This window comes from Giraffa tippelskirchi, chromosome 14, assembly GCF_054371585.1.
Source record: "Giraffa tippelskirchi isolate mGirTip1 chromosome 14, T2T-mGirTip1v1.2.pri, whole genome shotgun sequence".
Taxonomy (NCBI): domain Eukaryota; kingdom Metazoa; phylum Chordata; class Mammalia; order Artiodactyla; family Giraffidae; genus Giraffa; species Giraffa tippelskirchi.
Genome location: NC_137288.1, coordinates 59,055,489 through 59,083,193, shown reverse-complemented (window position 1 = coordinate 59,083,193; position 27,705 = coordinate 59,055,489). Strand labels below are relative to the sequence as shown.

At 46.1% G+C, this 27,705-nt stretch overlaps 2 long non-coding RNA genes across 2 annotated transcripts in view; one reads left to right on the top strand and one right to left on the bottom strand.

Moving 5' to 3' along the window:
* Positions 1-19,578: 19,578 nt before the first annotated feature.
* LOC145534212 (uncharacterized) lies at positions 19,579-25,618 on the bottom strand. Its single transcript, XR_014074346.1, has 2 exons — positions 21,286-25,618; positions 19,579-20,445 (listed from the first exon to the last, which is right to left on the bottom strand). It is a non-coding gene; the product is annotated as an uncharacterized LOC145534212 (long non-coding RNA).
* Positions 24,534-27,705, top strand: part of LOC145534213 (uncharacterized) — a 41,801-nt gene continuing 38,629 nt past the window's right edge. The window contains exon 1 of the long non-coding RNA XR_014074347.1: positions 24,534-24,743. This is a non-coding gene — a long non-coding RNA (uncharacterized LOC145534213). The remainder of the gene's footprint in view (positions 24,744-27,705) is intronic.

Genomic DNA, 27,705 nt, shown 5'->3' with positions numbered 1-27,705 from the left:
GCAATTTGTTCTAGGGGTGCCTGCTGGTTTCTCTGCTATATTGTTAGTATTTTTCTCATTTTAAACTCTGTTTGTTAAATGAGAGGCTACATCTAGCCCACACTCAGAGAGAGAAAAACTATAAAGTCCCCTTCCTGGAGGAAGAAGTGTTTTAAGAATTTGTGAACATATTCCACTATGGGAATTAATAAATATTTGAAGAAGATATTTTGAAGCCACACCCTGTGTTTTCTTAAACCTTCACCCATTTCTTTCTCTGCATTCATTGCTGAATCTTGCCTGCAACCATTGTTACTGTAATGTCTCATGGTGGTTTTCTGTTTTCTTCTTTTGTTCTACATTGATTAGCTGGAATTCTTAGGAGGGAGAAATTGTCTCACCCTCCACCCACTTATTTAGTCAACAATTGATTTATATTACTATGGGACAAAACACATTTATTTTGTTATTTGGGATGTAATTCAAAACTAATGTATTAGGAGCCCTTCCAGGGTCTTGTGTCTTTTGGGAAGCCCCCATAATTTTTTTTTTTTTTGAGCACTCCCTTACTTCACAAGATGCTCAAAAGTTCATCTTTTATTTCCTCTGCCCGAGCCCTGGAATGAACCATTTCTCCAAGGGGTCCTGTTCCTTTCAAACCAAGATCCGGACACGAGGTGCACTCATTGTTGCGAGGGTGTCATTGTTTCTAAGTCAGTGAATAGATTTGGGAATGTATGTATGTACACTAACTTATGTGAACACATCTATTTCTCTCTCTTTCCCATCATCCTAATAAATGAGTTTCTACTGATGTCCAACACTAATTCAGTGTGACAGGAATCAACCTGTTCATTTTAGCCTTCCTCTCTTGCTTATTTGTAATTTCATTTTCCAATAATGAGAAATCTAACTCTCAGGACTAATATAAATGGAGATGACAGAAAAAAGTCAGTGAATGTAAAGGTATACCAATAGAAATTATACAATCTGAAGAAGAAAGAGAAAAAAAAAAAAGATTTTAAAACATGGACAAAGTCTCTAGGACCTCTAGGCAATATAAAAAAATCTCATATAAATGTCTCAGAGGAAGAAGAAAGAAAGAATATTTCAAAAAAATATTTGAAGAAATAATGAGTGAAATTTTTCTATATTTAGTAAAAGACACAAATTTGTAGATTTGGTGTAGAGTAGCCCACGCAGGACAAAGGCAAAGAATATCACATCTAGGTTTGTTATAGTTAAAACTGGACATAAAGAGAATATTCTTAAGCAGCCAGAGAACAACACGTGGCAGGCTGGACAACGATAATTTTAACATCCACCAAGTTTTTAAGAGAAAACATGGAGGCTAGAAAATAGTGGGAAAACATCTTTAAGGTGTCAAGAGAAAGAACTGTCAGCTCAAAATTCTATATCCAGTAAATATATCCTGTAAAATAGAATGCAAGGTGGATGTTCTTTTACATTGCCTACAGAGCTTCATTGGAAGAAAGACAAAGCAATTTTTTCAGGCTGAACGGAAACTATACCAGAGGGAAACCTGAACTGCCTGGAAGGATTAAAGAACATTAGCAATGGTAAATATCTGGGTAATATACAAAACTCTTTTTTCTCTCCATTTCTTTGAAATACCTATGACCCTTTAAAAAGAATTTATAATATTTCTTACAGATTACAGTATATGTAATAATACACATGGCAGTAACAGTGTAAAGAGTGCTGTGGGTGGAATAGTATGAGGGATAAATGGAACAATACAACTGCAAATTTTCTACATTTTTATATGAAATGGTACAATATTAACAGTGTGAAAAATCAAGGGTGTATAGTGTAATCCCTAGTGTAACCTTTAAAAATGATGTAAATAGTTCTAGTTAAAAGGCCAATATGTACATAAAATAATTCTAAAATATATTTTAAATAGTCTAAATCAGGAGGGCAACGGCACCCCACTCCAGTACTCTTGCCTGGAAAATCCCATGAACGGAGGAGCCTGGCAGGCTGCAGTCCATGGGGTCACTGAGTCGGACACGACTGAGCGACTCCACTTTCACTTTTCACTTTCATGCCCTGGAGAAGGAAATGGCAACCCACTCCAGTACTCTTGCCTGGAGAATCCCAGGGACGGGGGAGCCTGGTGGGCTGCCGTCTGTGGGGTCGCACAGAGTCGGACACGATTGATGCGACTTAGCAGCAGCAGCAGCAGCAGCAAACCAGGAGGGAGAGGGGAAGAGAGGAACAGAAAAACCAAGAAACAAATAACAAATAATAAATGGTAGATCTAATTCCAATCATATCATTAATTTAATTAAATGTTAACGGACTAAACACTCACAATAGTAATTCTCATTATCATTAATGTCATTATGACTTAGACTGCAAAAGAAAGGGACCATCCTTTGATTTGACTCATCTTTTAGATTATCATTCAACCCCTGAGCCTCTAGGGTGTGGCTGTGAATTATCTGCTACTCTTAGGAGAAACATACTGATTGAAAGCACATACGTGGCCAGGCACCATAGTAACCATTTACATGTGTTGTTTTATGACAGGAGGTCTTAATAAAGAACATGGACCTAACAAGCCACCATCAGCTAAAAGAATTTGGGAAAGGTCAAAAGGAGACGCCACATGTCCTACCGCCTCCCAGAATCCTTCTCGCTGGCATCCATCTTGGCTGAGCAATGTGCGCACCACCAGGAAGGACCCTGAGTCAGAATAACTGGCCAAAGACAACCCAGAAACTATCCCTACCATCATAAAACCTGAGCCTGCGAGCCCCACGGCAAAGCAGTCCTCCTGGGTTCCCTTACCCTCCAGCTCTCTGCCCAGGCACCACTTCCCAATAAAGTCTTGTGCTTTATTAACTCGAGTGTCTCCTTGGATAATTCATTTCCGAGTGTTAGACAAGAGTCCACTCTTGGGCCCTGGAAGAGGTCCCCCTTCCTACAACACTGCTTTTGGAGAAAGCTTCCTTGTCTCCCCAACAGGCAGGAGGCCCTAACGAGAACATCTCTATGCTCTTTCCATCTCTGCTGAGTTCCCAGGCCTGATCTTCCCTTGGAAGCTTAGAACACGGTCCTAACCACATGTAGGGTGGCCCAGAAGCAGCCCCTGGGAGAGGGTACAGTGATCACTAAATCCATCCTGACAAATACCTCCACTTCTCTTAACAGACATCTCTCATCTGAGATTAATTTTTAAACAGATTTTTTAAAAAAGGTAATTTACATGCACACTATATATTTCAAATACTATGCAAAAAGGTTTACAGTGAAAAGTCTGCCTCCTTCTGATCCTGGGTCCCTTTATCAGTGAGCATGCAGTTTTTATGTGTTCAGCCTGAAGCCCCTATTGCAGGACTGGAGGGGGTTGTGGGTGCTGACAGAGACACCAGCAGTGGGAGCAGTTGGATTTTATATTCTTCTCTGTTCAAGCAGATGTCTGCCTCATGTTCTTTTTTTAGCATTAAAAGCAACTTCCTGGAATCTATGTCCTCACCATGGGCAAGCAATAGTATTCCAGAAAGCTTGCTTTTATGGAGGAAAATCTAGCTAAGGTTGGAGGGCTGGTCCTGCCAGCTTTATAAAATACAGAATTTGAGGAAAATACAGATTAACAGGAAAAGTTCTTCATAATTTAGAGTTGAAGGGGTGGGAGAGGGGAAGTATACCTAGAAATAGTCTCTGCTGGTTAAGTTTAGGAATTTGGAAAACACAAAAGCCATCAGTAAAACACTATTTGATATTCAAATGGTTTGAGGTAGTTTCTCTTCAAAGGATAGGAAATGGAGTGGAAAAGTGAAAAGATTGTGGAATCTAAAAGAATTGGTTTCATCCTTCTTATGCCATTAATAGCTTTGGCAACACCCTGAACCTCTCTAAGCCTCGGTTTTGCCAAGTGATCCCGATACATGGCAAATATTCAATAAATACAATTTTCCTACTCAGTTCTCCCCTGTCCCTGTGTTTTGGTGTTTTCTAGTTACCTAACGCTGTGTAACAAACCATCCCAAGGCCCGGTGGATTAAAATAACAAGACGTTAATTTTACTTAGTGTGAAAGCCTTTTCTGCTCTGACTTGCATCTAATGACCAGAATATGGCAAGAATGATGGGAGGTTACTTGTGATGCTGCTTGCTCCATTTTTACTCTGTTGCCTTCCTGGCTTGCATGAGGTAAGCCACCATGTGACGTGAAGCCCACCTGTCCAGGAACTGAAGGCAATAATTCCGCAGGCTTCAAGGAACCGAGTCTTGCCAGCAACCCCGTGAACAAGCTTGGAGGTGTAGCCTTCCCAGTGGCACCTCGTGATGACTGAAGTCCCAGCCGACGTCTTGATCACAGCCCTTGAAAGACTCTGACGCAGAGAACTCAGCTAAGCCATGCCCAAACCCCCATCTACAGATGCTGTGGGAAAATAAGTGTTTCAAGCCATAAAGTTATGGGGTAATTTGTTGTGCAGTAATAGCTCACTAATATCTCAGGAATCTGCAGTATGGAGAGGACTTGGGGATAGCTCATCCCTCTTCGACTTGTGAGCTGGTTGGGTGTGGACGCTGGGAACCAAACACATGTGAAGGCTCCTTCCTCCCTCCCTCCCTCCCACCCTCCCTGCCTCCCTCCCACCCTCCCTGCCTCCCTCCCTCCCACCCTCCCTGCCTCCCTCCCTCCCTCCCACCCTCCCACCCTCCCTGCCTCCCTCCCTCCCACCCTCCCTGCCTCCCTCCCTCCCACCCTCCCTGCCTCCCTTCCTCCCTCCCTCCCACCCTCCCACCCTCCCTGCCTCCCTGCCTCCCATCCTCCCACCCTCCCTGCCTCCCTCCCTCCCTCCCACCCTCCCTGCCTCCCAGCCTCCCACCCTCCCTGCCTCCCTCCCTCCTTGATGCTGGCTCTGGGTTGAGACTCTAGCTGGTTGTTGACTGAAACACATGTGTGGCCTTCCTATGAGGCCTGGACTTCCAAGAGAGTGAGAGAGAGAGAGAGAGAGAGAGGCGGAAGACATCACATTTTCTAACCCAGCCTCAGGAATCAAACAGCATCACTTCCTCTGGATTCCATTCGTTAGAAGAAAGATTCTAAAGTGAAGCAATATTCAAAAGGAGGAAAATTAGACCCTATCTTCTGTAAGAGGATTGACCAAGAATTTGGATGTGCTGGCAGGATCAGAACTACTATCGCCGTAGTCATTTTTTGAAAACACGATCTTCACGCTTCGGGCACTCAGCCTTCCTGTTTTTGCCAGGTGTCCCTTCTGTCATGATTTGCCTTACTCTACTTGGTCCCCTTTAGAGGATGGGGTAGCTGGCTAAGAGATTTCAGAAAAGTCTGTTTCCTGAACTGCTCCACTTCCCAGGGAATCAATGTGGCCAGAGGCTCTATCTGACATAGGAAGCTCCCTGGACTTGGTCCCCTGCTTTGTTTTTCCTTTAAAGACACACAATCCATGTGATGTGCAAAGTGTACTGGGGTCACTCATAATTGTGACAAGGGGAAAACTGTGAAGCTGGTTGACTCACTGGAAAGCCACCAGCTTGCTGACTTATTGACTCTCTGCATGGGCAAACCTGCAAAAGCAGCGCTACTGAGAGTTTTCTGCAATTCTCGGGGAGTGAGAAATAAAGTAGGGGTGGGGGATAAGAGAGGGAGGAGGACAGAAAAAGAGAGAGAGAGCAGACCTGAGATAAGAGGCGTAAATCCAGACAGACGAGCGGGATAAGAATCCAGGAAGAGTAAAGGGATGGAAAACACGAAGTGTGAGAAAGCAGTGACCCAGTCCCACCCAGAATAAGGAAGTGAGGATTAATGCTGCTTTTTTAAAAAACATTTATCGAGATATAATTTACCTACCACACAATCCACTTGCTTAAATCGTGCAACTCAATCTTTTTTAGTATATTCGCAGAGTTGTCCGACTGTACCATAGTCAATTGTAGGACACTGTCATTACCTCCGAAAGAAATCTTGTATCCACTGGCTGTCACTCTCCATCTCCCTCCAACCTCAGCCCCAGGTTGCCACCCCTGTACTTCCTATCTCAAGCAGATTTGCCTGTTCTAGGCATTTCATATAAGTGAAATCATACAATATGTGGTTTTTTGTAATTGGCTTCTTTCACTTAGCATAATGATTTCATGATTCATTCATGTTGGAGAGTGTATCAATTCTTCCTTCCTTTCAATGGCTGGATAATGTTTCATTGCCTTGATTTACCTCATTTTACTTAACCGTTCATCAGCTGATGCTCTTTTAGGTTGTTCGTATTTTTTGGCTATTACAAATATGCTGATATAAACTTTCACCTACGGGTTTTTATGTGGTCATATGCTTTCATTTCTCTTGGATCTATATGAGTGGAATGGCTGGGTCATATAGTAAGTAACGCTGTGTTTAGCATTTTGAGAAGCTGATAAATTGTTTCCCAGAGCAGCTGCACCATTTTACATTCCAACTAGCAATGTATGAAGGTTCCAATTTCTTCACATCTATGCTACATCCTCTGTCGTTACAATTCTAGCCATACTTGTGGGTGTGAAGTGGTATTTCATTTTGGCTTTTATTTGCATCTTCCTGATGGCTGGTGATGTTGAGCATCTTTTCATGTTCTTATTGGCTATTATAAGTCTTTGAAGAAATGTCTAGTCACATCCCTTGCTCACTTTTTATTTGGGTTATTTATCTTTTAATAGTTGAGTTGTAAGAGTTCTCTATATATTCTAGATACAAGTCCCTTATCATATATGCAATTTACAAATATTCTCTCCTATTCTGTGAATGTTTTTTGCATTTTTTCAATGGTATTGTCTGCATCACAAAGTTAGTAATTTTGATGAAGAATCTATTTAATCAATATTTTCTTTCGTTACTTGTGCTTTTGGTGTCATAGCTAAGAAAGTTTTGTTCAGACCAAGACCCCAAGGCCATGAAGATTTACTCCTATGTTTTTTGTCTTTAAGCGTTTTATTGTTTTTGCTCTTACGTTTAAGTCTTTGATCCATTTTGAGTGAATTTTTGTGTTTATGTAAAGAAGGGATTTAACTTCATTCTTTTGCTCGTGATAATCCATAACACTATTTTCTTTTAAATGATAAACCTTATAAATCAAACTTTAATATACTGCTTTCCTGGACTAAGCAAGAGAAAGTAGGATCCACTTTCCCTGAAGTTCAACCCTATTTTAAACATGAGATTTCTATGACCACTGCCTCTTTTTCACTCTCTACATGTGTGAAATGTGAACTTAGAAATGTGGGTACATTTCTAAGATAAATAATTGTGTAGAAGGGTCTTAGCTATTCCATTTGTTTTTTAAAAAAGGATTGCACTAGGATAGTGATTCTCAACCCTGGCTGCTCGTTAGAAATCAAAATCTTTTAGGAGCTTTTCAAGGGCTTCTCACGTGGTGCAGTGGTAAAGAATCTGCCTGCCAATGCAGGAGATGCAAGAAATGCAAGTTTGATTGCTGGGTCAGGAAGATTCCCTGGAGAAGAAAATAGCAACCCATTCCAGTATTCTTGCCTGGGAAATTCCATGGACAGAGGAGCCTGGAGGGCTATAGTCCATGGGGTCGCAAGGTGTCGGATATGACTGAGCACGCACGCACGCAGGAACTTTTCAAAGTCCCCATGATGAAGTCCTGTGCTCAGCTATCTTGATTTGCTTGATCTGGAAAAACAAGTGTTTTTCCGGGTGTCTCAGGTGATTCAGTTGTACAGCCAGGATAGCAACTCCTGCCCTAGAACTGCTCTTCACAACTATTATTCTGTGGTTTTTGGCAGTTCTGAATAGCATAAACCTGACAGAATATGGTTCTCTTAACCGGTGCACATTCTGTCACCTGCTACCCACACTGGGGACTCCATGAATAGTGGATGTCTCTCTGGGTTTGGCAGGGCAGGTATCTGCCCACCTTTTCCAAGGTGGTAGTGGTTCCGCCTGGTCCCTAATGTCTTCAGTAGCCTGGAGGGCACCTCTGAAACGGTGCAGACTGATGACCACTGTTTATGGGGCCGCTGCTCCAGCCAGCCTCACCCTGCTGCTCCCTCTCCCCAAAAGCTGTGTCCTTCCCCTTTTCTCCATCTGCTTCCTCCTACTCTCCCCCTCTGATCTCAGCTTAAACATCACTTCCTCAAAAAAACCTTTCTTCCTCCCCTTTCTTTTGGATCCCCCCCGGCTGCTCTGAACTACTTCTCTCAACTCCATCCATGAAGTTGTGTTAGGACTTGTGGTCTCATCCTGATCTCAGCTTCTGACAGGCCCAGCGGTGAGCACTTTGACTCAGGTTGGACCCAACGGTTCCTTCCTTCAGCTGATGACAAGCCAAGGAGGGTGGGAACCTGAGAGGGAGCTGGGAACAAAGATCTAACTCTAAGAAGCTCTTTGCCAGGAGCAGAAGAGGCACAACGTTGTTTCTCTTTGGCCTGCGGTGTGGCTTGTGCTGGAACAGCGCCCCCAGTGGTGCCTGGCACGTGGTGAACGCATGTGAGATGCTTACAGAGTGAACGTGAAGTGGGCGGGCTTCCGTCTCCTCCAGTGAGTTCCAAACACACGTGTTGTGAGGGGTATTGGTGGCTGGGGGATGGGGAGAATGGAAGATGTGGACCGGAGTACAGTCAAGATTCTATGGCAGAAAGATGCCAAAGGTGGCTGGTAACATGGCAAGTGTTCTATGTCCTGTCTTTTAGCTTCCTGGCGCCCTCAGCCCTCACTTGCCCCTCCTGTCTTCCAGCCTCTGCGCCACCATTAGCAGTCTCACCTTCCACCCTCTACGGACCTTCTTTCTTCCAGTCCCACCCCACTGGAGGGCTCACCAACACCCCAAGTGGAAGGCATCCTTCCTTTGGTGTGACTCACACGGCCACTGCCTCACCACTCACACTCTTTCTTCGTTAGTGTCTGACTTCCCCACTCTGCTGGGAGCTCTGGAAGGACAGGGACCGGGTCCCTGACACACAGCAGCCCCGAGGGCCTGCTTGCTCACGAGCTGACTCCTGGACGAGGTTACCTGCTGTGGAAGGTGCCAAGGAGAAGGAGGGGAGGTGACTGGGAACTGTTTCTACTGGCCTTCCTTCACTTCTGTCATCCACCTTCTTCCCAATGTTTTAAGTTTTTGTTTTGCTTTTTTCCTTCTCCTAGACTCTTAGTCAGTTTACGGTTTTATCAGGGCTAAACCAGCCAACCTGGGATGGTGGTGTGTCTGCGGGGACCTGACGCGGTTAGGGCCTGGTCTCCTAAGTGCACTTGTTCCCTGGGACCCCAGGGTCTCAGGAAGGGGGAGTCTCCCCCATGTCCTTCTCCTCCTCCCTCTCCAATCAACCCCCCATCTCTGTGCTCTAGTATGCAGGTGGTAGTGAAACCATGGTTTCTCTTGGGAAAAGGAGTGTCTGCTGCTGATTAAAAAATTTTTCATGCCTGGGGCTCCTGGACAGTCAATTAGTCCATAATTCCCCAAACCACTAAAATCCCTCCTCATTTTTATAAACTCCTCCTTTCCAATAGGCTAAGCATTGGTGACTTTCTTTTCAGTTTCCACAGTGGAGCAGTTTACCCATATTTCACCAGGATGAGCATGGGCATGGGGTTTGATCTCGGGGAGAGGAGGTAGTGGGACTCACTTATCATCCAGACAATGAGGGAGGTGGCCGAGATCGGGGCAGGGACTCCTAGGATGAGCTGGGAGAAATTCTATGGGTTCCATGGTGGTGTTTGGTGGGAGGGGCAGGGGAACGGGTGTCTGAGGTTGTTCTGAAGTTGTATGACAATACTGAGTATGCATGCTAGGGCATTTTCCTAGGGATTGGTCAGTGGTTTTCATCAGCTTCTTTAAGCAGTTGAGCAGCCTGGCCTGAATTCTCACTCCTGAGGTCCCTTCTGCTTGAGGCTTGTGCACTTTTGAAACAGTAAGCTGTCTCAAGAGACCCAGGAGTGGAGATACAGGCAGGGTCTGATTCCCTGAGGCCACCTGGTGGTGCTGGGGTGCATAGCATCCTTTGGGCAATGGGAAAATCCCTGGGCTGACTTCCGGCTGGACAAGTCCTAGGAGAGGGTCCAGAAAGGAGGTTTTGGAATCTGAGTGCATCCGCCTTCCCCTTCAGAGAGCTGAGAACAGTGCTGGTCCAAAGCTGGAAGGAAAGGCCTGGGTGATTGGATTACCTCCTCCCCACCCACCTGCTCTGCACTCAGCTTCCCCTGCGCCCACTTGGGAGGCATCTTGGGAGCCCAGACTCGGGAACCAAGTGAGCCTGGGTCAGGTCGAGTGGGAGAGTGTGCCAAGAGAGGCCGTGGATGGGAGGGGAAGAGTTCCAGGCTTATGTGGGGATGGGAGGGCTGAGGAACCCTGACCCTGACTTCAGAATAAAGGCTGAGCTCTGCATCTTTCAGGGGACTTCCCTTGAACTAATTGTTTCACTCCACTTCTATCCTGAGAGGCAGGCACTGTTTATACCCAATTCGAAGATGCAGAAATTGAGGCCCCGAGAGGTGACATGATTTGCCAGAGACCACACGAAGACCACACAGACAACTGTGGAGCCAGTCTCCCCAGTGGAGGTGTATACTCCGTCTTCCTGACTCCTCTCTTGGTACCCGCAGCTTGGGTTGACTGAGGTCAAGAGCCTGGACTGGCTTTGCATGTTTCTGATGAAGGATGTTCAGGTTGGAAAGGCAAGAGTTCTGTGTTCTACTTTCTTCAGTTCTTTTTGCCAGGCAGCTAGCCGGTAGGACCAGACCCACTGCTAGGGGCCTTGGCCAGAGCAGAGCAGGAAACTGTGGTCCTTTCTGAAGCTGGAAGGTGGCTGCTTTAGGACAATCCAAAGCAAGGAATAATCCTACCTGTTGTAGGACAATCCTACAGCAACAGGGTTTATCATCCCAGCTTGAATATATTATAAGAATACAATAGGAGCCAGGAAAGGCTGAATCCTGTGAAATGTTACTGAAGCTGAGTCAGGTCGGAGTTGGGAGGAAGGCATCACAGAGTCCTCTGCCTTCTCGGCTCAGAGGCCATTTCCTTTGCCCACTGAGTCTGGAAATCTTCCATCTTCTCTTCTCATGCACAGAGTTCACTTCCTCTTTGCACTTGACCTTCTCTATTGCATGTGCCCATTTGCTTGTCTGCAGCCCTCTTAGGCTCTGAGTGTCTGAGGGTGGGACCATGTTGGTTTCATGATACTGTGATAATGTGTTGGTATCCCTAGCAGTTAGTTCATAGTGTGGCACACAGGAGGTGTTACAAAAAAATGTATTAAATGAGTAGTAGTGTTATTTGCTCAGTCATGTCCGACTCTTTGTGACCCCATAGACTGTAGCCCGCCAGGCTCCTCTGTCCATGGAATTCTCCAGATAAGAATACTGGAATGGGTAACCATTACCTTTTCCAGGCGATCTTCCTGACCCAGAGATCGAACCTGGGTTTCCTGTATTGCAGACGGATTCTTTACCATCTGAGCCACCTGGGAAGCCCATTATATGAGAAAGTGACTCGATCATACAGTATCATATAGGATTATGGGGAAGTTTCCTACCTGGACAAGAATTTTGAGGTGACCAGAGTGGAGCTGACATCTGTCAGGGTCACTGAAATGACAACAAGGAGCAAGGATCCCTTGGTCTTGCCTTAAGTCCCTGACAAGAGTAGGTCTCCTGGCTGCAATGTAGGTTACTGGTCGTGAGCAGTTCTGTACCTTTGCTGGGCTGTGTCAGTGGAGACATGACCCTGTTGGATGCTACAAGTTAATGCTCATTAAGTTCATGGCAATTCCAGGGGAAATCCTCTCTTCTCACGGTGCCATTGCTGGACCTTTTCTTTAGGTCAAGAAAACAGTTAGCTATTAGATTTTTGGTAAATTTTAAATAGCTATTGGATTTTAAATTCATTTCAAGGAATATACATATGAACATATAAAAGATATACAAAATAAAAGTAAAATGAATATATATCTACTGTGCAGCAAGGTTAAGAAATTGTTTTTACACATTGCACTTATTATTTTATTCAAAATATCACCAATTTTCCATTGTAATATCTTTGAAACTTCCTGTGTATGCCTTCAAAATTCCTTTCTCATCTCCAGGGAAAACTTTAGGTTTATAGTTTCCTTTTTTCTTTTATAATTTATCACACACACATATATATATCAGAAATAATATACAATTTAGTTTTGAATATTTAAAAGTTTATTTAAGTGGAATCATATTGCACACATTTTATGTGACTTGACTTTTGTTTTTTTTTCTCAACATTTTTGGAGCCTTTGTCCACGTTGGCAAATGCAGCCGTGGTTTACTCATTTGCAGTGTTGAATGGTATTCCACTTTATGACCAAATCACAATATATTTATCCATTCTCTTTTCTTCTGAATAATAGTTTGATGGTATATATGTTCATATATTTCTCATCCTTTTAGTTTCAGACTTCCTCTGTCTTTATGTTTTAGGAATGTCTCTTATAGATAGCTTTGCTGTTTAGTTGCTAAGTATGTCTGACATTTTTGTGATCCCGGGCTCCTCTGTCCATGGGATTTCCCAAGCAAGAATACTGGAATGGGTTGCCACTTCCTTCTCCAGGGGATATTCCTGACCCAGGGATTGAACTCTGGTCTCCTACATCAGCAGGCAGATTCTCTACCACTGGGCCACCTGGGAAGCCCATAGATAGCTTATAGCTAGATTATTTAAAAATTCAGTTTTATGAATGTTTTTAATGGGTAAGCTAATTAATTAACATTTATTATAATTACTGATAAATGTGGATTTATTTATATTACCTTATTTTGCATTTGCTATTTCCCCAATTTTCTTCATTTCTTTTTTCCTCTTTCTTGTTTTCTTGTGTACTAAGGGCTACCATCCCCCACACCCCATTAGTTTGGAGATATATATCTTAGTCCTAACCATCTAGTGGTTACCCTAGAAACCTTGATAAGCATCCTTAATCTAAAAAGAAGTAAAAGCTAATCAGTATATTTACTCTCCTGTTCAAGGTCCATAGATTTAATCCCAATTACTTCCCGTCTGACTTACTGTGGCAGACACATCCCAGTGACCCATATTCTTGTATAATCCTCTCAGAGTATGAGTGGAACTTGTGATTTGCTTCTAATCCAAAGAATATGGCAACGATGAAGGCATGTCACTCCCATGAGTATGTTTCATAACGTAGGACTCTGTCCTAGCAGACTCAAGAGAAAGAGCTTCCTGCCAGCCTTGAAGAGGCAAAGAATCGCGTTCACTCTACAAATAGGGCTGTGTGGCAGGGCACAGTGGGAACCTCTAAATGCTGACAGACAGCAGAACAATGGGATCTCAGTTCTACAGCTTTGAGGGGGTAAATTCCGTTGACAACCTGAAGGAACCCAGAAGCCCATTATCCCCAGTCAAGCATCTGATGAGGCTGCATTTCCCGATACCTAGACTGCAGGCTTGTGAGACCTTGATGACAGGACACAGTTATGTGCCTGGACGCCTGACCCATGGAAATTGTGAGATGATGAATGGGTGTTAAGTTGATATGTTTGTGGTAATTTGTTATACAGTAATAGAAAACTAGTACATGTATATATTTGTATAATTTTTCTAATGTTTTATCTACATTTGCTGGTAAAGCTACTTGAACCTGATATTTTCTTTGTGTGAAAGTTTTAAATTATAGATTTAGCTATTATAAAAGTGATAGGAATCAGTTCTAATGAGATGGATGAAACTGGAGCCTATTATATAAAGTGAAGTACGTCAGAAAGAGAAACACCAATACAGTATATTAATGCATATATACGGAATTTAGAAAGATGGTAACGACAACCCTATGTGCAAGACAGCAAAAGAGACACAGATGTAAAGAACAGACTTTTGGACTCTGTGGGAGAAGGCGAGGGTGGAATGATTGGAGAGAAAGCACAGAAACATGTGTATTACCATATGTAAAATAAATGATCAGTGCAAGTTCGATGCATGAAGCAGGGAACGCAAAGCCGGTGCTCTGGGACAACCCAGACGGATGGGGTGGGAAGGAGGTGGGAGGAGGTCAGGATGGGGGCACACAGGTACGCCCATGGCTGATTGATGTCGATGTATGGCAAAAACCACCACAATATTGTAAAGTAATTAGCCTCTAATTAAAATAAATCAATTTTTTAAAAAGTGATAGGACTACTCAGATTTCCTATTTCTTCCTGAGTCAGTTTTAGTAGTTGTATGGAAATTTAGTAGGAGTTACTGGAAATTTAGTACCTGTAAACTTTAAAATATATTGACACAAAGTTTTTCAGTATACTCTTTTCACCTTTTTTATTTATATGGGTAGGATGTGTAAACGACTGCTTCTTGGCAGGAAAGCTATGACAAACCTAGACAGTGTGTTGAAAAGCAGAGGTATTACTCTTTCGACAGAGGTCCGTGGAGTCAAGGCTATGGTTTGCCAACGGTCATGTACATTTCTGAGAGCTGGACCGTAAAGAAGGCAGGATGTCAAAGAATTGATGCCTTCGAAATGTGGTGCTGGGAAGACTTATGAAAGTCCCTTGGACAGCAAGGGGATCAAACCAGTCAATCTTAAAGGAAATCAACCCTGAATACTCATTGGAAGGACTGATGCTGAAGCTGAGGTACAGTATTTTGGTCACCTGATGTGAACAGCTGACTCACTGGAAAAGACCCTGGTGCTAGGAAAGATTGAGGGCAGGAGAAGGGGGCGTCAGAGGATGAGATGGCTGTATGGCATCACTAATGCAATGGACATGAACTTGGACAAACTCTGGGAGATGGTGAGGGACAGGCAGGCCTGCCGTGTTGCAGTCCATGGATTCGCAAAAAATCAGACACAACTGGGTGACTGAACAACAACAACAACATGTGTAGTAATGTATTCATTCTTTATATTGGTTATTTGGTCCTTTCTCTCTTTTTTTCTTAATTATCTCACCAGAGGGTTATCAATTTAATTTTTCTTTCTAAAGAACCAATTTTTAGTTGTATCATTTATACTGAATATGATTTTTATTAAATTGATTTCTGCTTTTTTATTATTAAACTCTAATTCTTGTTTTTGGATTTTCTTTGTTATTGCTTTTCTAAATTTTTGAGATGGATTTTCCATTGAAAGTGAAAGAAAGTGAAAGTGAAGTCCTTCAGTCATGTCTGACTCTTTGTGACCCTATGGACTGTAGCCTACCAGGCTCCTCCGTCCATGGAATTTTCCAGGCAAGAATACTGGAGTGGGTTGCCATTTCCTTCTCCAGGGGATCTTCCTGACCCAGGGATCGAACCCAGGTCTCCCGTATTGCAGGCAGACACTTTACCATCTGAGCCACCTGGGAAGCTCAGATTTTCCTTTAGCTTTTTTCTTTTTTTGGTGGTTATATTTAAGCCTATTAAATCTCCCTCTGGTGTTTTAGTAGTACCCAACAAGTTCTGGTGTTAAGCATTTTATTATCACGCAGTTCAAAATATTACCAAGTTTCCATTGTAATTATTTTCTTTAACTCATGGGTGTTTTAGAAATGTATTTCTTTAATTTCCATTCACATGGGGACTTCTCAGTTATATTTTTTGTTATTAATTCCTAGCTTAATTTAATTGTGGTTAGAAACATACCCAGCATAATTTGGTTTTCTTTTTAAAATTGAGTTATAATTTACATACAATAAATTGTACAGACTTTCAGTGTAGTTTGATCAGTTTGGGCAGAAGCATACCCCCATAAGACTAGGAATGCAATTAAGATACAGAACATTTCCACCATCTCAATTTAATCTTCATGTTCCTTTCCAGTCAATCCACCTCCATCCCTCTCCCTCTCTGCTCAGGGCAGCTGCTGTTTCAGTATCTATCACCAACACTGAATTTTGTCTGTTCTATAATTTTATATAAATGATGTCGCCTAGTGCACATTGTTCTGCATCTGTCTTTTTCACACAACGTGTCTGTTTTGAGATTCATCCATGCTATTATGTATTTCTTCCCTTTGTTTTGCTAAGTAATATTTCATTGTATGAACATGCCAGTTTTTCTATCCATTTCCCACTGATGAAAATTTAGGTTATTTCCAGTCTTTAGCTATTATGCACAGAAAATGAATAGAAAAATGAAAATTCTTTTACAGGTCTTTTCGTAGATATGTGTTTCTACTTTTCTTGAGTATCTAACCATGAATAGAGTTCCTGGAACCAGGAAATGACCACTCAAGTAAGTCTAGTCAGTTTTTCTCTTGTGATGAGAAAGTTTAAGATCTGCTCTCTTAGCAACTTTCCAATATGCAATACAATATCATTAACTATGGGCACCATGCTGTATATTACATCTCCATGGATTATTTATTTTATAACTAGAAGTTTGTACCCTTTGATTCCCTCCACTCATTTTGCCCATCCTAATGTTGAATTTTGAGAGTTTTTGCACATCTTTTGTCAGATATGTGGTTTGCAAATATTTTCTCCCAGCTTGACACGTCTTTCAGCCTCTTAACTGAGTCTTTCACATAGCAAAAGTTTAAATTTTGATGAAGTCCAGTTTATCAACTTTTTTTCTATTATGAAGCCTGCTTTGATGTCATGTCTAGGAACTCTTCTCCTAATCCAAGGTTCTGAAGATCTTCTCCTATGTTTTCCCATAAGAGTTTTATATCTTACATCTAAGTCCACCATTCATTTAAAATTAATTTTTATATGAAGTATGAGGTTTAGTTTGAGATTCTCTTTTGTTTGTATGTGTGTGGCCTATGGATATCCGATTGTTTAAGCACCATGTGTTAAAAAGACCATCCTTTCTCCATTTGACATATTTGTTAGAAGTCAGTTGGGCATACACGCATGGGTCAATTTCTGGGTTCCCTATTGTGTTCCATTGATCCGTGCATCTATCCCTTCACTAATACTACCCTTTCTTGATTACTATAGAAATATAGTAAACTTTACATTAGCTAAAGTAATTACTTCCATTTTATTCTTTTTAAAAAAATTGATTTAGCAATTCTAGGTCATTTGCCTTTCCATTTAAATTTCAGAATATATGAAATAAAAAATAATATTTCACTTTAGTCCCTGAAGGATATTTTTCTGGGTACAGAATTTTAGACTTGCAGCCCTTTCTTTCAACACTTAGTAAATATCTTCCTATTGTCTCCTGGCTGCCATCTTTCTATCAAGAGATCCTTCAAAGATAATCTTCCTCTTCTTTCTGGCACCTTTTAAAGATTTTATCCTTAGTTTTTTTTTTTTTTAATCAGTTTTACTATGTGGCTTTAAATCTTTCACTGGTTTTTGAAAAATCTCAATCATCTGAGATTTCAAATATTGCTTCTCTTCTGTTCTCTTTTCTCAGGGATTCTACTCGCGTGTGTGGTTGACTTTCTCATTGTATTCCTTATTTCTCTTACACTCTTAAGTGTATTCCATCCTTTTTGTCTCTCTATGATTTCTTCTGGTTAATTTTTTTGAACTTTGTTTCTTTTAACTAATTCTTCTTTTACCTTTATCAGTCAGTTGTTAAACTCATCCATTAAATTCTTAATTTGGGTTATTTTACTTTTCATTTCTAGAATTTTTTATTTTAAAATTTTAAAATATTTTTGTTATTTTTTTATGAAGTCCTAAATCTTGTATCTACCTTACTGAACAATAAAAGCATTCTTGTCTTCCCCTTGAATTACTGGAAACTGTGTTCTCTACCACACTGTCCTTATGCTATTAATATTCTGAATATAAAGCATATCAAACATATATTTAGTATTTTATTTAGTTAGTTTTTGCTCATCATTCTAAAATTTTCAGGTCTTTTGCAATCATCACTTGACCTGTCATTGTATAAGGAGGTCAGGAGATCTGGAAAAAGAACCCTGACTCAACCAACTGTCAACTTTATTCTCTTCTGTCACAAACTCTGAAAAATAAATTTAGCATGGAATCTAGGAATGGGGCAGCCATGGTGGAAAATCCATGAACTGTAAATTCAGCATATAAGAAAAAGCTCCTCCCTATCAAGGAAAACTTATTATCTAACTTGGGGGACAAAAGAACCCAAAGGAAGTGATTAGCAGATCATATTAAAAGTATGCAGTTGGAGGCTAGTGATGAAACACAGGTTCTGAGTGGACTTGGCTTTCTAGATGAAGACTCTAAGGGCTGGAATGGCTGTGGAAGAAGGGGTCCTACAATGAGTTATTTTCTTAAAGCATAATTCATTCATTCATCCACTTGACACATTGTTTTGAATATCCCAGGCACTGAATGATGTGCCTGGCCCACTGGTGAACAAGTTGGAACTTTACATTTCAGGCAGTTTATGGACCAGAGTGGGGAGGAGGAGGGTGCCAGGCTGGGGAGGCCCTGCAGGGGAGCAGCCTGAGAGGGAGGAGCCAGGTCTGCGACCTGGTGATGAGTTGCCATCTGATTTCCACCAACACCTGGCCCCTTCTCGGGGCTGGGACCCTGGAGGTGTTGCCTGCTGAGGGCATAGCGCTGACAAAGGGGCCTCACCCTGGTCTTCGGAGTTTGGTGTAGGTCTTGGGTTGGGGTAAGAGCATGGCGCAAGGAAGCCCACCACCTCTTCTCTCTGTGACACGAACCAGACTGTGATTGTGAAGCCAGCGACTGTCTTTTCACTTCTGAACTCCCAAAGCCTGGCACACACTAGCTGTGCCATATGTGTTAACGGCTGAAGGATGTTACCCCAAGGATTGTCTGCATTCTCTACCTCCAGGTATTTGTCTTATCCCCTCTTAAAGATGAGGCCGAAAGAGGTTAACCAACTCGCCCATGGCCCCAGGCCCTGCATTTCCTGCAGGCAAATGCAATGCTCTATCTTGTCCATTAATTTTGTCATAATTCCAGTTCTTAATTGGGTTGACCTTTCCCTGAATTCTTACAACACTTAGCCTGAATTAATCATTTTATCATCTCAATAATAATAGCATCCACTTAAAAAATCATGTGCTGTCTGCCAAGCACTGTGCTAAGTGCTCTCATCCTTCCACTTGGTTCATCTTTACAATGTCCCTTTGAGAGAGAGATTTTTATTATTCTCGTGCTACAAAAGAGGAAGCCAGGGCACAGGGGCTAAGCAGTGAGTGCCGGAGCCATGCTCTGAGCCCCAGATGCCTGGTTCAGAAGCTTGCACTCAGAACCATCATGTTGTACTGCTTCTCCTGCACCATGTATTAGGCTCAGTTCCTCACTGTGAGGCAGGCCCCTTCATGTACAGGGAGAACAGCTTAGGTGTTTGTTTTGTTTGTGTGTCTTTGCTTTTCTTTTTGATCCTTTGCCCACCCCTGATGGCCTGGCATAATGCCTTTATATGGTTGACTTTCCATAAAGACTTATTGACTTGGAATTTTCACCTTAGCATTGTCAGGCCACAGGCTGCCACTAGGTGGTGCTACATTCCAGAGAGTGGACGGCAGGGCGGCAGAGGCCAGTTCAGCTTGCAAGAAGCAGGCTTCCTGCAACTCATGGCAGTGGGAAAGAAGTGGAAAGGCTGGGGCAGGTGAGGAGGGGGACTCCAAACCTTCTGATAAGAGAGGGGAGGAGAAAAAATTCACCACCCTAGCTTGTGTTTGATGCTGCCCACCAGAAAGGAGGTAGTCAGAAGGGGATGACCAGAGAGTGGGGGAAACAAGTCAGGACCACATGTTATCAGAAAAGCGATGTATAGCACTCTTAAGAGAGGACCTGCCACTCCCTACCCCCTCTGCCTTCCCCACCCACCCTCCACCCCCAGGACTACGGAATGCAAAAGGCCCAATCATCCTGTGAATTCCAGTACCATCCCAGGTGGTGCTAGTGGTAAAGAACTCGCCTGCCAATGCAGGAGACATAAGAGATGCTGGTTCGATCCCTGGGTTGGGAAGATCTCTTGGAGGAGGGCATGGCAACCCACTCCAGTATTCTTGCCTGGAGAATCCCATGGACAGAGGAGCTTGTCGGACTAGAGCCCATGGGGTTGTACAGAGTTGGACACAACTGAAGTGACTTAGCATTGCACCCACAGATGTGTGAATACTTGTCTTTCCAGCTGGGCTTTCAGGATACTGTTGAGTGTCAGGTCCCAGGAGAGAAATGTGCAGTGGTTGATCCTAGATCCTGGCCGTCTGGCCCCTGCTGCCCTTCTCAGCTCCTCTCCTACACCCCTCCTTCAGAGCAAAATCTCTGCTCTGGTCCAGTCATGTTTTGGTGGAGAAACACAGTCAGTGTCCAGGGTTGGGATGGCGAAGCTCAGATGTGGGCAGGTCCCTGCAGGCTGCCCTGGTCAGGGAGGGCTTCCTGGAGGAGGAAGGTCTCAGAGGGTAGGTAAGGTCTGATTCTGTGATGCTGAGTGCCAGGCCTTGGTGCTTAGATGCTTCAGTTTAGTGAAGAACCTAGGACTTCCAGAGACCGGATCATGACCATGGATGAGCTGTGGGCGCCGACTGCATCTCTCCTACCTCCTCTTCTGTTGGTGACCATGCGGTGTACTGTCCATACCAGGACAGTCTTCTATGTAAAAGGGAGTATTATTAACAATTTCCCTGGGACAACAGGGGAAACTGGGGCAGCTCCCTGGGCAGAGCAGGACCTGTGATCATCCAGCTATCTGAAGACGAGTTTCCCTCTGAGGGAAGCACGAGGCTGGGACAGAAATGAGGCCAGATGCCCAGGTTCTCTCACTGTGAGATGCACAGAAGCTTTGGGTGGAGCTCACTTATCGATCCCTGAATCCAATCAATCAGTTCATCCCATCATCAATCCCTGGATTATACAGATCCAATAACTCCATTTGGGCCCCAGTCCTTGGAGAGTAACACACAGACTCCTGTCCTCAGAGGAGAGGCGAGGCTCCCTCTGCCTGGCCGGGGTGCTCTGATGCATGGAGCCTTGGCCCCCACTCTCTGATCCTATGCTAGCTCTGCACAGCAGGAGCACTGCCCTGTCCACACTCTCTCCCTCAGGCTCTTGGTATGTGGAATGGACTCCCCTCAGAGGATTTCTAGGGGGGACTTAGGAAAGTCTTCTGTTCTCTCTGGCCCTGCCTTGCTCTGCCTTCCTCTCCCCACCCCAGCTTTGCCATCCTAACAACCTCATGACAAATTATCCCACGGCTAAGTTAAATTGGCTGCGGCATCAAATGCTGTGGGTTGGAGGGTAAGGAAAGTATATAGCTCATTAATTCAAATCCAGCCCCGCCCATCATCCTTCCTCCCATCACTTATTTCTGGAGAAGGGACTTGGCCAGAGAACCTCTGCCTCTTTCCTTCAAGGATCTTCTTAGGCGGGGGAGAAACATGAGGGCAGAAGACAGTGTGGTTAGGACACAAGAGTCAGGACAGGGCATGAAACCTGCAGTCCTCGCAAGGCCTGGGATCCACCAGCAGAGGGCGCCAAGTCAGAGGGCTGCCTGTTCAGTTCAGGCCCGGTCCTGCAGGACTCCTAGGGGTGGAGAGGAAGCCTGGGAGTGGATGCCTCATCCTCAGGACTCTTCCTGTGGAAGGAGAGGCAGATCTCTTTCTAGAGACTCTTTCTGGAGCGGGGGAGGGAACAGCCTTGCCAAGAACCAGGGTCTCACCCCACGAACCCCAGAAGCTTCAGTCACCCTCTGGTGCGCTGGTGTGGAAGGAAGGGGAGTTCCTTTGGAAGCTGAGGTGACCTTGCCTTGACCTGATGGTGGGGACTCTGGTTTCAGTCAAACTGCAGGGTTGGCATCACCAAGGAGAAGAGATTCAGGGAGCCCTGTTCACACTCAAGAAAGGAAACTGGTTGGTTCAGGAGATAATGTCCTTCTCCTCCATTCAGGGGCTTACCTGTGGCCAGTGATAGGAAGGGCTTGGGGGAACTGCCCTTTCAGAGGATCATGAAGAATTCATCAGGCTTTTGTGTCTGCCTGCCTGTGAACCCCGAGCACGGACAATGGAGGGGCTGGCGGCCTTTGTCTCCCTCCCTGCAGAGGCAGTGTCAAATGTTGGCCACGTGTGGGTGGGGAGCCTGCCTCTCTTGGGAGTGAGGCAGTCCCATAACTTGAGGAGGGTCACCAGATTCAGGGTTAATTAGCTGGAAATTAAATTTTCCATTTGACTGGTCCAGGAACAATCGGGGTGGGCCCCTAAAGTCAGGAGAGACCACTGGGGGAGGGGTGATGCCAACCGTGTGTGCTTCCTTGAACCTCACATGGGAAACAAAACAGAGAAGTGCCCCATAGGTACTCACTGTCAGGACCAGTCAGACAAACAACCAAACGAATCATCTAATAACAAAAAATGGTAATCGTGCAATACATTGAATACTTTTCTAATGATGAAGGGATAAGCCAACCACTTGCCTTAAAATGGACACAAAGGGCACTTACAGGAACATCAAGAAGGCCCATTATTCTGCAAATTGTTTCTAGTACCTCCTATGTGCCCCATAATGTGTTGTGTCCAATAGCAATTCATGTGCTGTCTGAAATTCCACTATTAGAAATTCATTTCATTGTGATTTTACGACTGTTTAATTTACTGAGCATTTATTAAGCATTAACTGAACTCACCTTTTATGCCTGGGACTATTTCAGATGTGAGGATACGTGAGTGAACAAAAGGCAAAATGCCTGCTTTTATGGTTCCTGCAGTCCAGTGAGGGAGATAAAAATAAATAGATTTGTATTGGTGGCTCAGACGGTGAAGAATCTGCCTGCAATGCAGATCTGGGTTTGATCCCTGGGTCGGGAAGATGCCCTGGAGAAGGGAATGGCTACCCACTCCAGTGTTCTTGCCTAGAGAATTCCATGGACAGAGGAACCTGGCGGGCTACGGTTCATGGGGTTGCAAAGAGTCTGACAGCTGAGCAACTTTCATTTTCCCTCTTTTTTTCATGTCAAATGACAAAGTCCTATGAAGGAAAACTAAGATGGGTAAGTGAATGAGGCGTGATGAGGATGTTATTTTAGATACAGTGGTCAGGACAGGCCCCTCTAAGGAGGGGCAAATGCCATCGAAAAGCTGGGATGGAGTCAGCCACGTGGCTATCGGGGGAAAGGGCACTGAGGGCAGAGGGGAGGGCCCAGGTAGGACTGTGCTTGGTGTCTGTGAATATCAAGCGGGCCAACTTTCTGCACTCTTTGCAGGAACAAAGGTGCGAGGAAGAGGTTGAGGTCCTAGCATGCAGTGCCTTTGGGGTCATTGGAAGGAAGGACTTGGCTTTAACTCTGAATGAGAAGGGCCATCGGGATTTTGAGTGAGGAATGACATGATGTGACTCCCGCTTTACCAGGACACTGACTGCTCTGTGGAGGGTGTGCTAGGAGAGAGGGCTCAGATGGGGGCAGGCAGGCCAATTGGAAGCTCCTGCAATGGTCCAGAGGTGAGCTGTGCCCACAGACCTCCTTGGAAACGTCACTGCCTGTGTGTGTCTGTGTATCTCTGTGTGCATGTGTGTATCTGTGTGTATGTATGTATCTGTGTGTGTCTGTGTCTCTGTGTATGTGTCTATCTCTTTGTGTATCTGTGTATGTGTGCCTCTGTGTGTGTATCTGTGTGTATGTGTGTCTCTGTGTGGGTGTCTGTGTATCTGTGTGTGTCTGTGTGTCTGTGTCTCTGTGTGTATCTGTGTATGTGTGCCTGTGTGTATCTGTGTGTATGTGTATCTCTCTGTGTGTGTGTCTATGTGTATCTGTGTATGTGTGCCTGTGAGTGTGTCTGTGTGTATGTGTGTCTCTGTGTGGGTGTCTGTGTATCTGTGTGTGTGTGTCTGTGTATCTTAGTGTCTATCTGTGTCTGTGTGTCTATCTGTTGTATCTGTGTATGTGTGCCTGTGTGTGTGTCAGTGTATCTGTGTGTTTCTGTGTACCTCTGTATGTGAGTGTGTACATGTGTATACAGGGGTCCCTCATCGGGGGCCCTTCTCAGCAATCTTCAGTGGAGATGTGGCCACCTGGCTGCCCCCCAGCCTGCCCTGGACTGGAGGTGGTGAGGCCCTTTGAGAGAGAAAGCCACAGAGCCAGCCGGGGAGCCCAGATTTCTCCTCTGGCTCTGACTCACTGGCTGTTTCTAGCCATTGGCTTGGAGCCTCAGTTTGCTCATCTGTAAAATCAGCACATCGACATAATGAGGCCACGTGCTGGGGAAGTGAGAGAGAGCCCCATGCTCTCCTGGTGCCCGCGGCTCCTGCAGGAGAGACAAGCAGACAGATGACCACGGGAAGAGAGCGTTATGAACTCAGCTGGGAGCCTGTGGGGAGGGGGTGTCAGACCGCCTCTGCCTGCAGGAGGGAAAGGAAGCTTCCTGGAGTGGGAACTGTCCCAGTGAGACCAAGGACGAGGAGGAGTTTGCTGGACAGAGGAGCGGAGAGGGTGTCGGGGGAGAACTTCAGATGCGAGGCCTGGAGGTGAGACGGTGCGTGAAGGTCGGCAGGCGGGCCCCCTCTCTCCTCGGCCCTCAAGTTTCCTTTGAGACGGAAGTACTGCTCGTGCCAAGCTGGAGGGGAGGAGGCAGGAGCGGCAAGACCCTCAGGGACTAGAGGTCAGAGCCAAAGCAGCTGGGTGGGGTCAGCTGTGAGGCGGGAGGGAGGGACGGCCCCCTTCACACTGCCTCCCCCTTCAGTCCAGTTCAGTCGCTCAGTCGTGTCCGACTCTCGGTGACCCCATGGACTGCAGCAGCCAGGCCTCCCTGTCCATCACCAGTCCCCGAGTTGACTCAAACTCATGTCCATTGAGTCGGTGCCATCCAACCATCTCATCCTCCGTCGTCCCCTTCTCCTCCCGCCTTCACTCGTCCCCCCGTGGCTCGCTTTAAAAACCGAAGACAGTGGGATGGGCTCCGGTGGTGAGTGAGGGCTGGGCCAGGGGAGCGGTGTTTTGGGTTTCTTTGGTGCACACCCCTCCTGTGCCCGTGCTGAGGGGGAAGCCGCTACCAGAATCCATCCACACTGGGGCCTCCTCCCGACGTCTTCCCTGACCCCCAGCCAGCAGCGTCCTCGTCCCCTAAGCTTTGGAGGCCCCTGCTTCTTGCGGGCACCTTCGGTTACGGGGTTACACCCAGAGGGTGCTCTGTTCCCCTCCATGCTGGCTTCTGGCATGTTCATGGAGCGTCGCTGAGGTAAGCCCGCCGTCTGGCAGCCCCGTGTGTGGGGAGTGGGGCGAAGAGGGGACCGAGCAGAGAGCCTGACCACAGGACAGGGCGCGGGCTTTGGCCTGAGGAGGGCTGGGAGACGCACAGGCCGAGCCCCGCCTCACTCCGGAACACTATGGCCGACCCGGGAGCGCTTTCCTCAGGAGCGGCGTGATTTCTGAGGCAACCCTGTCAGGGCTCCACAAACCCAGCAGAAGGCCCCTGCCGCACCCTTGTTCATTTCAGGCCAGATCAAAAAGCCGGCCCGCCCATCCAGGGTTCGCTGAAGGCTCCAGGGAGGCTGGGCTCTCAGAGGCCGTCCTTCCGTCTCTCCCTGGAATCCTACGCTCGCACTTTGAGGAACGTGCCCATTCTTCGAACTTGTCTGTTCCAACCCCATTCCCCCCAAATCTACAGCATCCTGAGGCCTCTTCAGAGGCCTCCTCATTCCGGTATCAGTTTGACTTCATTCTCTTCTTCCTCGAGCGAGGCCCGTGTGACGCTGCTCCCTGTCAGCCGTCTCACGCGAGAGCTGAGAGCGGAGAAAGTTGAGAGAGAAGCGCTCTTCCGGTTCCCGGGCCTCCAGCCGCGTACACGCAGGGCCGCGCGGCGACGCGGACACCAGGGGGCGCCCGAGCGCCGGGGTTGGCGGGGGCGGTGCCTCCCGGCCCGGCTGGCGCGGCGCGCGGCGGCCACCAGAGGGCAGCACGGCGCGGGGCCGTGAGTGCCGGTGCCGGGCGCCGGGTTGGGCTGGGCGGCGGCAGCTGCGTTCCCGGCTCCGAGCGCAGTTTCTCTGTTAGGAGGGTAATTTAGAGCAATTACACCGATTATTATTGCTTTTCTAATTAGTGCTTTTCCTACAGAATTAGCCGAGTGTTTATTAGGAGCTGCTTGTTGCCAGCAGCTTAACTGCTTCGCTGCCGGCGCGGGGAGCCGCGAGCTGGGAGGGGCCGCACCGCCCTCGCCGCCGCGTGGGGCCGGTTGGTTATGTGGTTTCGCATAAAAGCACGAATTAAATATTCATTCTGCTTTGTTACATATAGCATTAAATTTTTATCAGCTGTATGTTTTCCTTGAAGTTTTCCCTGCGTGTTAACGTTCAGGCGGGCTGCGGAAAAACTCCTGGGCTTTGGCGGGTGGGGTGGACAGATGGGGACCCCCGGGGCCGAGGGAAGGACGGTCACCTCTGTGACATCTGTAACTCCTCTAGACTTCTCCCAAACCTTGTGTTCCAGGGTGCCCAGAACACACCTCGGAGGTAAGCAGGGAAGGAATGATTCACCCCATCTGATGGGTGAGAAATCTGAGACCCCCTCCCCAGGTGAGCGATCTTGAGTGACATCCTCAGGGTGACCTGAGGCCAGACTGTGGAGTCAGGCTCGTCTTCCCCAGTCCACTGTCATCTTTGGGGACCTCCAAAACCTCTGGTACCTGGGACACCCCCGAGATGCCCCACCCAGGCCTCCCCACCCCTGGGAAAGAGCAGGTTGAAACTTTCTGGGCTCAGTCAGTTCAGTTTAGTTCTGTTGCACAGTCGTGTCTGACTCTTTGCGACCCCATGGACTGCAGCACACCAGGCTTCCCTGTCCATCACCAACTCCTGGAGCTTACTCAAACTCATGTCCATCCAGTTGGTGATGCCATCCAACCATCTCATCTTCTGTCCTGCCCTCCTCCTACTTCTGGGCTCAATCCCAGCTAAACCTGGGTGCCAGGAGGCAAACTTGCCTATCCTGTGATCCTGGATTCAGCCACATCCTGTATAGTTAATTCTTCTGGAACCCCTAACTGGGAGAAGCAGCTATGGGGAGGTTAGAGGCCTAGACGAGCGATTTCGGCTTGTTCAATGCACTGCCTTCAACTTGGGTAGTTGCCACTTACCTCCCTCCCCAGGAAGAGGAGGGACTGTCCTCACTTCATTAGTCTTGGGGACCCCCAGTGAGAAAAACTAAACACGCCCACCCACCTATAGCAGAACCAGAGGGTACCGCTTGTGTGTTGGAGTCGTGGAGGTTGAGCCACTATTCAAAAGACTTCTTGGAAAACCACCCGCCTCCCACATCCAAGTGTTTGTTTACAGCTCATTAACCACTTGATGGAAAGGCTGGGGTGGGGAGGAGTCAGGGAAATATTGACAGAAAATCAATCAGAAATGAAGATTAACAATCTCCAAGATGTTCCTGTGGGTCAATAGGGAAATGGGACTTGAGTTTGAAAAACAGGGTCTGATAAGCTGAGATTTCACTCCCCCATTTGTCTCTGCACAGAGCGATACCCACTAGAGCGAAGGCACCCTCCTAGGGATTTGATTCAGGGGTGGAGCCCGAAGGGGACCTGGTGAGCCTTGGTGGCCTTCCTTCTGGCCTTGGCTCCTCACTAGTAAGGGGGGGTGGAGGAGATATTCGGCCTGGCTCACCTCCCCACTACTGTCTGGTTGAACAGGGCTGTGGACGCGCTCCGAAGGGCCTTCTCTGCTTCCCACCCTCTGCCTGTGCTTCATTCATTTGAATAAGATCAAGATTCTCTGGTGGGGCTGAAAGAGGGGGCAGGCCAGTAGTTTTAAACAAGTCTCCAGATGCCAGAGGGTGAAGAACAGGCCTACCCCCAGGGCTCCAGCTCTGGGGTTGCCCAGGCCTCGGGGGGCTACCGCCCCCTCCCCACTCTGCTCTCAGTCTTC